The sequence below is a fragment of the Papaver somniferum genome, chromosome 8 (genome assembly GCF_003573695.1).
Source record: "Papaver somniferum cultivar HN1 chromosome 8, ASM357369v1, whole genome shotgun sequence".
Classification (NCBI taxonomy): Eukaryota; Viridiplantae; Streptophyta; class Magnoliopsida; order Ranunculales; family Papaveraceae; genus Papaver; species Papaver somniferum.
Window position 1 is genome coordinate 105,309,087 of NC_039365.1, and position 15,012 is coordinate 105,324,098.

Here is a 15,012-nt window from a genome sequence, read left to right on the forward strand (position 1 = left end):
AAATATTAATACCAAACAACTATGAAAAATTGTTAGTGTTTACTTACGTATATCAAGTCACATAATGAAATAAAGAAATAGATACATTGGAAATAATAATAGTAACATTTGTATAATCGATATAACATTAAGTTATTTTAAGTAGTACATGAATTTAAAAACTATTTTTTTATAATAATATAATTTCATTTGGAACTCAGTATCGAGTTCATCAAAATAAATAAATAATAATAATGATAAAATAATTTTAATGATTAAATTGTTTAAAATGCTGTGAATTATGTACATAAAACAGTTACAATAGAATTTAGAGATTAATTGGTCATAATAAGTTAGCACTTAGATAATCCAACACTGTGGAATAGTGAGGTTGGTAATTCTGATGTGTTCGGGTGATACTTGTTACGTAGGTAGGCATTGTCAGGCGTCGCGAACTTAGACAAGGCAATTGCAATCTTGTATCACTAGGCATAGAAGGAAAACTTGCTTCTGAGATCCCAAACTTTACTTAGAAACCGTTCGGGTACGTTCTCTAGTAGTGATAAGAATTTAGAAACCATTAATCTATTGAAGTAGAAATTTAGTGATAAGAATTTAGACCTAGTCATCTGTTAGAAATTAATTCAGCATAGTGACCTTAGAGACAATCATCTTATGAAATTTGAATTTAGGCTATTGAACTTAGAGCCACAAATTTTAGTTGTAGAAACCCATATAGGTTTGTGCTTTGTTTTATATTGTTTGCGCTTAGATAGGAAATATGAATATTCTATAAGGTGGGGAGTTTTGAAGACTAGAAGGATGGTTCGATTTTCGAGAAAAAAAATATATAAGGTGGGGAGAATGTAAAGACCCTGAAGCTCGTCAACACTATTAGACTAGTCAAGAGACGTCTTAGCGGTTAATTACTCGATTAGTGTAACACGAACATTAATTAATAAGAATTAATCTAATAATGATCTAGATACGAAACTAGTATGATTAGATAGATATCGAAAAGTTATGTGAAATGGACTACTCGAACGTGTGAATCAGATATCGGATGAAGAAGAAAACATCTGGACAATATGAAGGGAAAAATTGTCATTTCTGGAAAAAGTGCTTTTGATACAACAAGGACACGTGTGGCTTTCCCTTATCAAATTCTTGGGTTCCTTTAACAAACTTGGTCGGCCTTATCTACACTTAACCGAGAAGACTGTTCTTCTTTCTAATTCTCTTATTCTTTTTTTTTTTTTATCATCTTCTTCTTCTTCTTCTTCTTCTTCTCGTTATTTCTTTCTTTCCCCTGTTCTTCACGGATACTGATTCTGAGAGAAGTGTGAGAATCGATTTGAAAGGGTTAATTGATGAAGATGATACAAATCAAGTAACGACTATTACTGGTGGATTTGGTTAGAATATATGATTCAGAGTTGATAGAAATCATGAATCAGAGTTAGGATTTGTGCTGATAGAAGTTAGAATCCAATTTAGGTGATGATTCAGAAGAATTTAAGGATGGGTTTTGAAGATTATGAGGTGAAGAATAAGTTGGTGATGTTGATTTGAAGATACAATTATAAAGAAGGTTCAGGGATCACATTAGGGTTCCATTGATATGAAATTGATTGACAATTGAAGATGGGTTTCGAGAGCTTAAGTAGAAAAAGAAAATTGTTATGTCAATTAGAAGATTAGGTTTCAGAGAATAAGAGTACTTTGATAATTAGGGTTTTTGCATGTTGTTTTGGAGTTCGAATTAGTGTTCTAAGAGGAGAATTGAAGGATGGGTTTGCGTTAATTGAAGACTTGGATTGAGATTTTGATCTTAGGTGAAGAAGAAGCTCATGCAACCGAAATTGGAATTAGGGTTTCATACTGATTCTGAATTCAAATGGAAATAGAAGGTTTTCTGGGTTGTTAGGAAATGAAGAACGAAAGGGTTGTGTTGAATTAACATTGGGGAGATGTTTTGGTAGTGAATCGATGAATTAAGGTTTGATTCTGTTTTAATGGAGGTCTGAGAATTGAATTAGAATTTGATGAGAACTGTTAGTGATGATGGGAGTGTTTCGGTGTTGGATGAACTGAGCTGGTGGTTTGTTGATGTGCAAGATGAGTGTTGAATCAAGCTAAACCAAGAAGAAGAGACAATTGGTTAAGAGAAGATGTTTGGAGGTAATTATTCTTCTTAGTTAACTTACTATTGTTTATGTACTTTCATTACTGATTTATGAGTTTGTTAAATTGATCTAAGTTATGAGATAGATGTATGTGTATGGAACTGGAGGAGGAATTATTACACTGAACTGGTGATTGAGACATTGGAGAGATGGAGATGGTGGATATGAAATTGATTTAAAGTTGTAGAGTGTTGAACTGGTGGTGCAGAAATGGCTAAGATGAACATGGTGATGTTGATGTGAGAATTTATAAAATCATGATTTGAATATCTGGTTGTGGCGTGTTGGTGTGAAGTGGTGACCTTGCAGAACATTAAATGGTGATGATACAATCTCGTGGAGGGAAAGATGAGACCTGGAATGATGTGATGATTGTGTTAGTTCTAATATGTGGATTGCAGGTGGTTGCAGCTGATGATGGGCATTGGCTGTGAGTATGTATGTCAATAGAGGAGGACATAGGTGTTATGAGTTGATCTGAGTTAATGTTGTTGTGGCAGAGTAAGAATATGAATGAAATGTTGATGTTCGATGTAAATAGGTGGAACTGGAATAGTATGACAGTGCAGGAAAATGTGTTGATGCTGTGAGAGTTGATATGGGTTTGGTTACAGAGGTTTGTATTAGATTGTAGTGAAACTGAATGAAGAGAAGTTAAAGTGTTGATTGTGTTGAATGAGAGTTAGATGAATGTGGTGAAGTTGAGCTAGTAGTTTGATAGAAAGAGTGAAAGCTTGGAACTGCAATTGCAGGTAATTTATAGTTGTAACTTGTATTTGTAATTGATTTTGAAGTTCATTAGAAAGAATGAATAGACTGTTATTGAAATGAAATCTATAATAGAAGTTTAGCTTAGGCTTGTGGCCTGTTAGTCATCCCAGTCAGTGTCTGACTTAGCTGACTCAGTTTCTGACTGAGTTGTATCGGTGTTGACTGTTGACTCAGTTGGCCGATTTAGACTTTGGACTTTGACCCTGGACTTTGACCCGACCTTGGACATTGACTGTTAGTTGACCATTGACCGTTAGTTCGACTGTTAGTGACTGTTAGTTGACTTGGTGGACTTGGGCTTAGGGAAGTTTCCTTAATTAGATGTTTTGTACCTCTTGTGATCTGATTTAACCTTTGGTTCCTTCTACAAAGTAGTAGATAGTCGTAAGACTTAGCTAGTGGACTACTTAGCTAATGGACTACAGGGTCAACCTAATTGAATTAGTATACCTTAGATTTGCTAAAGATAGATAAATAAAAGGTGTAGAACCATAAATGGGCAACATCCATTAGATAGACTTGTATGATTCTTGTCTGAGTCATTTTGGCTAGATTCTTAGACTTCTGTGATTAATAGTTAGTCTATGTTAACATCGAACGATTAAAAGAATGAACCAGCGGATCGTGGATCTCGACGTAGGCGTGGCTTGTCATCAAAAGAGGTGGGAATACTTTTAATTCTTTTGTGATTATTATTTTTTTTTCTTTTACCAAAGTTTATGTTTAACAAATTCATGCATTGTCTGGTTGTGCTTTCCCTGCATTGTTTAACTTTGATTTACGAAAGTTATGTTATTTCTTTTAATCTTTCCATTGCTTGGAAAGGAATTGTAATGCTTTGTTTGTCTTTATGGATTGTTTGGGAAATGAGAATTTCCATCTGTGGTATATAGGATACTGCTCCTTCATTTATATCTACATGAATTCGAGCTTTTATGCAATCACTTGGTGGGGGACGAGTCACCATATTATATATTGTTTGGAAGGAGTTAGTTCCATATACATGATTGTTTATCTCTATGATTTGGTTGTGTTTAGTGTTAGAGAAAACATGAATTGTTTTCAAATCATTTCAATGATTGCATGAAAGTTAAATGTTATTCCTACGGGGCACCCCTTTTAGGGATGATGTGCTCACCCATTCCCACTTTCAGTTTCAGAGATAGATTAGAGTTGCGCAGCGGAAGCTTCGAAGAGTTGATTTCATTAGTTGGATAATTTCTACTATGTTTATTATATTACATATTGTATCTGTAAACCTAATGACTATTGTATATGTATCATTTGAGAGGACTTCTTGTATATATATGTTTCAGAGCGGGTTAGTTTTGGGTTAAGTTTTGTAGCACATTTTTTAGTTGAATGATTAAGTATATGATTTAGATTTCTAGTGCCTCTACTTTTAGTTAATCTCTTGGATTAGTCAGCTGATAGCTTTGAGGGCGCTACAGACAAGATGATTTACGACAGTTGTGCATTGTCGTTGATGAAATTTAGGTTTAGGGACGTGCGGATGTCCCTTCTTTGGCCGATCGAATCCAAGCACTGGGTGCTAATTTGAACGGACCGGTGGGGCATGTGTTGAGACGAGCTGCCTCCGTGCATGCTTACACCTCTCGGTCACTCAAAAATTGAATCTAGGCCACTCAATTCGGCCGGCGAAGGTGAGTGGCCACGATCAATTTGCGACAGCCGCAAAGCGTGAATTAGGGTTTTGAACAGCTACGGCCATTCTAGTTCGATCGATCAACTAGATGTTCCATTGACCTCCCTCAGGCAAGTCGGTTGAACATGGATAGAGTCGGGTCGGCGATGATCGTACTGACATCTTCGGTGTCGCTTGAGATTGAATCTAAGCCGCTCAACTAGGCCGGCCAAGATGGATGGTCGCGATTGATTTGCGACAGTAGGGTGTTGCCGCAAACGCGATTTTAGGGTTTTCAAAGCAGCACGTTCAAGCTACTTTGGGCAAACGATTTGGTATGTTCCGGTTTTTCCATAGAGAGGTCGATCGACCAAGGAAGAAGTTGGTCCAACGGTGAACGCATTGGAACTTCTTTAATTGTTCGAGATGCGATCCAAGCTGTATAACTAGGCCGGCAAAGTTAGACGGTCATGACCGATCTGCGACAGATGTGTATCGCCGCAACCCAAATTAGGGCTTTGCTCACAACGCGTTTTCACTAGTGGAAAATGCAAAAAGAAAATCTGCCAGAAAAGCTTTTAAAATCGATAAAAAGGACTATTCTGCGGCTTATTTCTCAAATTAGGCCTAGAATTGTAGTCTTATTTCTCAAAGAGACTGTTTCTGAGATTCCTTTAAATTTTCAAATTACGTCTACCTTCAGCAGCCTATGAAATACTAGAGATATTCACAGTCCGTTATATTGATCAAATTTTCAAAAAAAGAAAAAATGAAAAATAATTCAGCTAAATCCAAAGTTGAATCAGATGAATCTTAAACTAATATGAAACTCAGATCAAAATTGAAACCCAAATTAATATGGAAACAAATTAAATATTACTACCCAAGTTTGATTCAATTTACACTTCAATATCTAACTACCCAAGTTCACAATAGGTTCACAATATATGAAAACTTGAAGATGCACCCACTTCAATTGTTTATACACAAGAAAACAAATTCATAATAACTTCCTAAAGTTTTTAGGACCTTGTGTTCTCAATTGCAATGTCGATAGATTGTTGGTATATTTGTTCCAGGATGCACCTGCATGAAACTGGACTTTCATCTTCCCTGGTGCTATCTTTTCTTCCCCTTCTTCGTCTCTGACCTGAAATAATGTATCCCACCTGAAATAAACCAGTCAAAATGATCAAACTTCTGTGTAAATCAATCAACCTTTCGTTTATGAATAACACTAGTTCATTGCCCACTGGAAGTATGAAACCAAATACTAATATATTAGAAGTATCCACAAGTAGTTAAACCTCATGATATATAGATCATTTAACATCAGAACTAGTAAATGGACTATTAACTATGAAAACCAAGGGCAATATATATTGTTGAATATGTACATACAAAAACTGTAAGGAATGTTTGGGTTGTTCAAAATCGAAATCTGATTACCAATATGAAGTTGCAGGTTGATCAAAACTCTAATTACCAGCTCTTAAACAACAACATAAATACCTAATACTCAGAAAGAAAATGGTTCATCACCTCATGGAAGAGTCCAGTATTCCATGTTTTAGATACACCACATTCTTGAGTCATGCCTACACCAGGACATAAGCACAACCAAGTCAATACAAATGAGATGATCAAAAGTAACGAGAAAACAAGCAATCTATTGATGAATACCATGGAATTCTTTCTAAAAACAATGCTAATGGCAGTCATGAAAGGAGAAGCAATAACAAGTGGTCTCTTAAGAAATCCCATCCATGCAGTAAAGGAAAGCGGTGTTAATGGATGTCATATGCAAGTTTAACTTTTTCAAGGATCTACATTGGCAAATAATAGCATATAAAGGATGGCTACATCAGCTAATAGACATGGCGGGAATCTAGGCATGTCATACTCAACCAACGAAAGCTCGATCAAAGAAAAGGAGAGAAGCTCAATCTGGTTCAAGATGCAAAAAATATGTAAGTATCCAAGTTATAAAAGTTATCAAATACCATGGATCAACAGTTTAATCTGATGGAAGACTAACTATACTGACCTTCTTATCAAACCGAGCCGCTTTTAAGAATCTTTTCATATATGCATATGAAGTTGGAACTGAAATATTGAATTGTAACGTATTTACGATCAATTTCTTCTGCAAACATGTTTATGTTATGTTAGAATCTTAATGTCGAAACTGCAAAAACAAAGCATACTTGAAAAGACGTCTGCGACATAGAAGTAAAACATGTACCGAAAGCATATAAAGGTTCAGATTGAAGAGTATCACTAGATCAAGTAGAGTATCACTGAAAGAACACCCTATTCTCATAAATCTTATATAAGACGAGACCATTTGTCAGGTTCCGCATGTCTTGATAGTTAATATACTATCTATCCTGTGAACTTTACCTTAACAAAGATCAATCAATGCCAATATTAGTGCATGAGCATCTTCATACTTTCCTAATGCCTGCAATGATAGTGTTAAAAGAGATCAAACACTGACATTGTGAGTACAAAATGGGAACATCATGAAAGAGTTTTAAACTTGAAACTTCCTTTCTGAGACCCAAGCCAAGCCTTATCCAAGAGGATGAGCTGCACATGATTTTAGAAAACTTATTTATAATAGCACTAAGCATATTAATAAAAAAAAAAAGCAAAAAGATTTTGAGACAGTGAGGTTGAAGCTACAAAGCTTAAGGTCACTAATGAACCTTTCCGAATGAAGGCGGACATCGCAGAGAAGTTTAAGAACAAATTCATTGCAGTCGCAAGGAATTTTTCTTCAAAGATATCTGACTGAATTTTTGGCTCAGCAACTCCAAGACTAAATTAAGGTTCTTTCCTCCTTTATTTTGGGTAAATTTAACTCCAAAAAGTTTTTCTCAACTCTTCAGACATAAGCCCTGCATCACAGAGAAAATATGTTAGATCATACACCTACGACCAACCTAACAAAAAGCACCACAACAGAAACAAAAACATACAAATAAATGGCAGGAAAACCCCTTTCAAGCACAACTTTCATCCATCCATGGAAACCCATAACTGAAAACTAGTAAAATTTAGAACGCATACAGACTACTAACAACCTAGACAAATCAAATCAATCAAAAATACCCAAATCCACATATTTAAACCATAAATTAGCAAAAAAATAATAATTAAGAATAAAGAAAACCTAATTGAAAAATTGAAATCAGAGAAAGTAATTATGTTTTTATACCTTAGAATTTGACTCCAATGATGTTGTTGAAGCTGTTTTCATCCAAATTACTTTTAACTACCTGGACATTATAAGATTTTCTAGGAATGAATGATAAAACACAGAACAATACTTCAATTACGATCTACACAAAATTTAAACGGAAAATTATGATATGCGTCACCAAATTAACGAAGAAATAAACCCACCTCTTAGATTTTGTTCTCTAAGACTACTGATTTCTTCTCCTTCATTATCATGTTCAGTAGCTTAATCATCATATCCAAAAGATATAACAACTTATCTATTAAAACCCGTGATTTAGATCTACACGGTAATAGAAATCTGATCTAAAACCACTCGATCCCTCTCTTTCATTACCAACAGTATTTTCATATTTCAGTGGAGTTGATGGATTTAAATCTTCCATCGATGTAAACAGGTGCAGAGTTTTCATGGAGTTTCATGGAGAAAATAATGATTTTGAGATAGTAATGATATACAAACTTAGGGTTTCAATGTAAATCTGAGTATAAGGAAGATGGGAGAAGGCGATGAGAGACTGAAATTGAAACGGAAAATAAGAAACTGAGATGCGGTGAGAGATATGAGAGAGAACTGATAGCAGAGGAAGACCGGGATAAGGCAACTTTGGGAGTTGGGACCATAGAAACTAGTCCCCCTCGCAGACTTAATTAGACTTCATCTAGAAGCTTTTTTATTTACTAAATTACCAGTAATGTTACGTCTTCCGCCGGAAATCGATTCACTTTTCCGTACTTTTCATTATAAAAACGTCTTCCGTGTCGTCCATAAAGAATGGTCTCGGAAGTCGTAATTATAAATCCCAAATAGACTTAATATTTTCATTTTCCACCACTAGTATTGCTCGAGTTTTGGCGATCGATTTAGCACCCTATAGGCTTGCCGACGGCAAGTCGATTGTTCAAGGGAAAAGTGGGGCCGCCAATGATCATGCTGACACTTCTTTAATCATTTGTAGGAAGATCTAAGCCGTCCAACTAGGCTGGCAAAGTTGGACGGTCGTGATGTGTTTTGAGACTCTTCTTAACAGTCTCAGCTCGTTTGAGCTACTTTGTACAGCGCCATCACCCATATTTGGGGTCGGCGTTCAAAGCGCTGGTGGCTGAGGGAATGGGACTCGATCGACTAGGGCACTAGTGGGCCCGTCAATGGTCACTGTGGTCATTCCCTAGTTCTGTTAGGAGTAAACTATGCTTGTTAAATTGAGCGGCCAAATTGTGTGATCGTGATCGTTTCTGAGACTGACATGGACAGTCTAGATTTCCCTTAGGGAAATTAAACATGTTCAATCGAGCTATCCTTAATCAAAAGTGCGTGGATACGAGATTCTCTTTGTTAGAGAATGATGTAGCATGTGTGGGTATTTCACGCAGATCTCAATATTGGCACTTCGGGAGATGCATGCTACTTTGCTGAGAGTGAACACTTAATCGTCATGTGATGTCAATGATGAGAGTTAACATAGCACGGAAGATACTAGGTGAATCACGCATTAATTGATAATGCTAACAAAACATAGAATTTCACAGAATATTTGGGATTGCCATTGCACACACTATTCTGAGTGAATTTCATGTATATATTCATATTGAATTGCTTCAAACAAAGCGAAGAGGTTTTCTGCACTCATTACTTCTTAAACGGCTTTACCCTTTGTAGGGCGATGGCGCATTAAATACTGGTTTTACAATTTTAGCCCTGAATTAAAATCCACCATCAACATTAAGTCCCATGCTTAGCACGTAACGGTTACACTATTGCGGGGTAAGCATTAGATGGTGACGAACAAAGATAAAACTTATGAGACAAAGTTAGACGTTACCAGGAGAGATGGGTCGTCCTGTCTTTGGAACATGTCACGTTCAAAAGACGTCCAGGTGAGCGTTCCCCTAGCATGATGTCGGTTGGCCTCAGGTAGATTAGGCATATGGTTGTTTGGGATCTCAAACTATTCACGACGATGTCGTAATTCTCGACTCTGGTGTGGACGAGCCCTATCATGAGGAATATCCCTAAAAGGTTGCTGAAGCAATTTCTGAAAAAGATGTTGAAGCAGCTCCCAAATAGAACGTTGATGTAGCTTCCGAGAAGGGCGTCAAAGCGGCTTCCGGAGAGGAGGTTAAAGAAGCTCCTGGAGAGGACTCTAGTGAAGGCATCATTGGCCCTGGCGTTGACGACACTTCTTTGATGTTTAGTAGTCTTTGTTTCATGCGTCTGGAGCTAGGGCTTGATCGAGTAATAATCCCTTATTCATGCTGGAACTTCCATTTGTTATATCACGTGTGTTGTACTTCTGTGAACAGGAGATACATGATTCGTATTTGTTAGGTGCGGAGGCTCTATCTCCAATTAATAGCGCGTGTGATGTGATTGGACACGTCTAAAGAAGTAATTGCAATTTGGGAATACCGCGTGCTCTAGCTCGCTGCTTCCTGATTTCGTGAAGGGATTTCCCAAAATATGAAAATTACAGATGGAGAAACTTCTTTCTGGGATCTAGGCACAATGAGAAGGTGATTGAGAGGTTGTTTCGTCATTGAAGCAGCTGCACTTCAGGGTACGAATGACGCTTTCCCTAAGAACCATGTACTGGTTGCTTGATGATTTCTTTCAGTCATCTTGATCTTTCTGATTGCGATGACGATATGCTGGGGATGCTTGTATGGGCACAATCCTCCGGAGCTGTTAAGTGAAGTAGACGACGTGCCGCTATCAAGTCTTCAAGGACTTTGTTTCAAGCAACATCCTTTGAACCGTCTTCTGAATCTCGGATGGTTGTATGGCATCGCATCCCGAGTTACACTTCAGAATCGATGGCGTGGCTGGACACGTGAAAACATCTCTGATTTTTACTTTGGAGTCTTTGATGCACATGTACGTCTTCATGTTGATAATTTTTTGCGGCTCGTAAAGCTTCAACAGTGATGATTGCTGAAATAAACCGATTGGGGGACGTGAAGGCATCCTGTGCTGGCAGTCCCCATGTGTAATTATCCCGAGCTTATTTTCTCTTGAAAGACGTACTTCCATTGTATTTGCTGGTAAGGTGTTCCAGCGGCTTCGGCCTCTGAAGAGAGCTGAAGCGGCTTCGGGAAAGAGTGCGATGCGGCTTCTTCTGGAGAGAGCGTTGAAGCGGCTTCTTCTGGAGAGAGCATTGAAGCGGCTTCTCCTTCAGTTTGATGTTCCCCTTGCAAATTACATGCTTCTTGATTGACCATCTCTCTTTTGTTGAAGAAGTCCTTGACTGACGGTGAAGGAATTTCATGCTTTGTCCGTAATGGTTGTTGCTATGGTGAAGCTTTGGCGAGCAACAACGATTCTTGGCAGCATCTATGAGCAGAAGAGACTGGCAGGGAGAGGCATGGTAGCTACTTTCACGAACTCGGCAGTCTTCATATAATGGTAGAGATCGTCTCGTTATTAGAGGGAGAAGGAACCGATAGCTTCCTTGATGTTTCCTCATGGAATGGAGAAGAGGGAGACAGTCCCCTGCCCACGAGTATCTATTGAACTTTCAACTTGCTAGATGTTGTCACAATGGGTCTCTGAAGAAATAATTTGGATGAGAGTTGGAGTTGAACCCAATGTTGATGAGGATCGTACGAGTTGCTGATCATGAGGCCATATTTGTGTCTACGTTGTGTTTAATATACATCTAGGCATATCACTGGTCTTTAAACAATATGTCTGCTCCCTCGAATACGTCTACGTCTTTGGGCATCTTGGAATCATAATGACAGCGGGCTTGCGTCTCTCCAAATTCAGCATCTTTGAGATGGGTAGTGCTAAGCAGTCTTCAGCGACGCTCCTTTGCCTTTATCATCTTTGGATCGTGTCTTTGAGGAGTAGGGAAGTTCCCTCATGCGAATGACTTAATTAATAGGTTCTGCAAATATGATGAAGCTCTTGACATGGAGAGTCTGTATGTACCTCTAGAGTCCCAGGCGCAACCTCCTTTGGTAACGCAACTACTCCTTCTACGGGATACGAAATTCTGAAAGCGTCCCTCATAGGTGTTGTTGTCGTCGAGCCAGATATGGAATATCTTGGACGTTGTTTTATCATTGTGGCAGTCGTGCATGTGGTACTGGAGTTGAAGTGGGCGATTTTGGACGCGCATGATGTCGTATCTCGGTGGTTTTTCTCTTGCTGCTTCAATGAAACCTCTTACATAAGGTTGAAGGTGGTATTTCCTGTTGGTCCGACGTGTCGAAGAAGCTTTATCCTCCATTCATGTCATGAGCAGCGTGACTGGGTGCGCTGTTTCTGAGGAGGTGGTTTCAAACTGGGAGTTCCACCGAGATGTGTTTATAAAGTTTGAATTCAATGCTTCCTGGTTCTATGAAGGGTTTTCTAAAATCCAAAAGCTGCAAGATGAAACAAACGAAGTCCTCCCTCGTGGACCTCATTGCTCGGAAAGAAGAGGAGATCGAGAGGCTATCCCTGGAATTGAAGCTGAAGCAGGCTGCTCTCCGTAAAATGAAAGGCGCTCTTTCCAAAAATAACGAGTTGTTGCTGAAAGACTTCCCTTGAATACTTGCGCATTTTCTTTTACATTTCCCTTTTAGGTGTTTCGAGTGATCTGAGGAATTCCTTTCACAGTTTGATTTCCTGGCTTTTGAACTAGTAGGTAATTGAATTTTTGAATTGGTTTATTTTTGAGATAATTTTATGAATGACTTTCTGAAAGGAATTATGTTTGAATCGGCTGAAAGCTGGTATTCTGGTTTTGAATACGATCATTCTAAGTATCTCGTAAAAATTGAAAATGTTGCATAAAAAGGGAAACATGTAAAAGGAAGATAATGTGGTGTCTAAGAAAAACTGCATCATTGACTCCCTTCCTCGATGTGAGACGCATGCATCAAGTCCCCGACAGGCTTTTAAAATGTAAAATTGTTTAACGAACTTACTTGTTCACAAGATCTCGGTTGAAAGAGACTTGAATTCTCCAAGGGTGATCACTTCGAATCCAAGTTTTTATGGCGTGCCTCGAGAAACCCGTAGTTGGTTCGATCACTTCGATGAAACTGCACACGTTAATCTTCGTAGAAAGGGGGTAACTCTCGGAGTTAATCTTCCTTTGGAGAATATGCTTCAGGCCGTTGCGTTCACTGGTAGAGCGATGAATGAATCTGTGGCAGTGGCAGTACCTCGGGTCCTCCATCTCTTGATCATTTGGAGGAAGCCATACGGGAGGTAATTGAACTTCCCTGTCTCGCACCCAAACTTCTAGTAATTCCAGAATCTTCCTTGTTGGAAATGGGAAGTGCGGGTATTCCAGATCTGGTTTCTCTTGCGTTAACGGATACCGTCGTGAGAACTTATGCGGACTTTGGTGCGAAGCTCGTTTCAAGGGCGGAGTAGAGACGTGAGCGTATGTTGATGCAAACACAAACCATTTAGCTCGGTGATCTTGTAGACGCATAAATTTTCTTAAGGAATCTGCATCGGTAACAGTAGCACTATGAGGTGGTGGAACTAAGCACCGTTCATTAGTGCAATCTTTGTTTTCTTGAATGCCTTGGTTGATTTCTCCTTATTCAGGTGCTTCTGGTAGAGTATGAGCAGTTGAGGTTGCGCATTGTTGAATAACCCTCCGAACTTCTGCGAGGGTCTCTTGACACATATTTTTTAACAAATCTTCGTAAGCTGGGTGCTTATCTTTTATCTCGCGGTACCATGACTCTCTTGGCAAGTCGTTTCCCCGTGAAACTGTTTCATCTCCTTGCTGTTGGTTGAATCTTGGGGATTGTTTCCTTTCTGCTCATGTTTGATGTCTGCATCGTTGATGGCATTCGCTGGGTGGACGCTTTCCGATTCCTCCTACAATCGGTTTACATTCCTTAGAATATGAATCATTTCGTCTTGCTGCTTGGCGATGTTAGCTTGATTCGCGAGAACATCTTCTAACATCCTGGCCATGTCTTTCATAGTGATTGGATTCTGATCACTTGTGATTTTCGGAGAATTCAACTGGTAGGGATACATCACGGACAAGAAATTGAGATTGGTGATTTTAATGAGATCAGGTTAATGACTGAGTTTTAGAACTAAGATCTACCCGTTCTCAATTTAGGAAGATTGAAATGAAAATTGAAATCAATTTTTTGCAACCGAGAGATCAACCTCCCACTGTGGTCGCCAATTGTTTGAGGGTAAAATCAGATTCTTCAGTTTTTGGTAAACTTGGGTGTGTTGATGAGAAACGAATTCAAACCCTAAACAATGCACTACACGGGAGTACTTTTAGATTCGAGAGATCAATCTATAAGACTCTGGCCTAAACCAAGAAATGGTCATTCCAGATTCAATTCGGTCACAAGGTGAAGGAGAAGGGTTGATCTTAGGGAGGGAAGCGAAGAAGGTGTTGGTTGTTTATGACTTGTATCAGAATGTCGAACTGGCTTGCATAATGTAAGCTATCAGTTATGGGTGTTTTTCTGGATACTGTGTTGATAAAACTTGTGATGTTCGTGTTGTTTGAAAATAGGTTGAAGAACCTATTTATACAAGTCACTTGAGCGCAATCCTCATCTCGTAGGAAGTGGAGGAAGTTGAGTGATGGAGTAGTGGGGTCGTGTAGGTGATTGTCACACGATCACGCCTTTGCCCATTTCCCTCATCACCGTTAACCGTCCACCTTTCCTGACACGTTCTCGAAATAGGCGCGTTGCACGCCGAACGCTGTAAACCGCCAGACCAATACCCCAGTAAGTATCCCCCAGTTTGTGACATGTTTGATGTCTCGAATGAGTGGCTCAAGTCGTGGGACTTATCGCAAAAAATAGCATACGATGCTATTAGGTTAAATAACTAAGTTATTTATATTCATAAAATAGCGTACGTGCTCGATGCATGTAATGCATCGCTTTTAAGCAAGCAACTCAAAACAATCAATATGCATGAAGCATCGTTGTTTTAACGCTTGATCGGATAAGTCACGGATTGAGCGTCTTAAAATGGTAGCATGCCAGACTACCTTTGGGTGATCGTTTGAGGGATGTGTAAACAAGCCATCACTTGATCGATCACTCCCTGTGAAAGAGAGGCGGCTGGTGATTGTCATGCTTCTTTGCAGGTTTGCTGGAAATAAATCTACATCGTCCAATTATGCATGTAAAGCTGGATGGACAAGATGATTTACGGAAGTTGTGCATTGCCGTTGATTAAATTTAGGTTTT

The 15,012-nt window shown here is 38.7% G+C and overlaps 1 long non-coding RNA gene across 2 annotated transcripts; it reads right to left on the reverse strand.

The window, feature by feature from the left end:
* Positions 1-5,434: 5,434 nt before the first annotated feature.
* On the reverse strand, positions 5,435-8,454 carry LOC113302442. Of its 2 annotated transcripts, XR_003336890.1 has the most exons (8): positions 7,993-8,454; positions 7,805-7,865; positions 7,293-7,484; positions 6,985-7,173; positions 6,629-6,727; positions 6,265-6,528; positions 6,124-6,179; positions 5,435-5,750 (listed from the first exon to the last, which is right to left on the reverse strand). It is a non-coding gene; the product is annotated as an uncharacterized LOC113302442 (long non-coding RNA). The 2 variants fall into 2 exon arrangements; XR_003336889.1 differs by having other exon boundaries at positions 6,124-6,528.
* Positions 8,455-15,012: the final 6,558 nt, after the last annotated feature.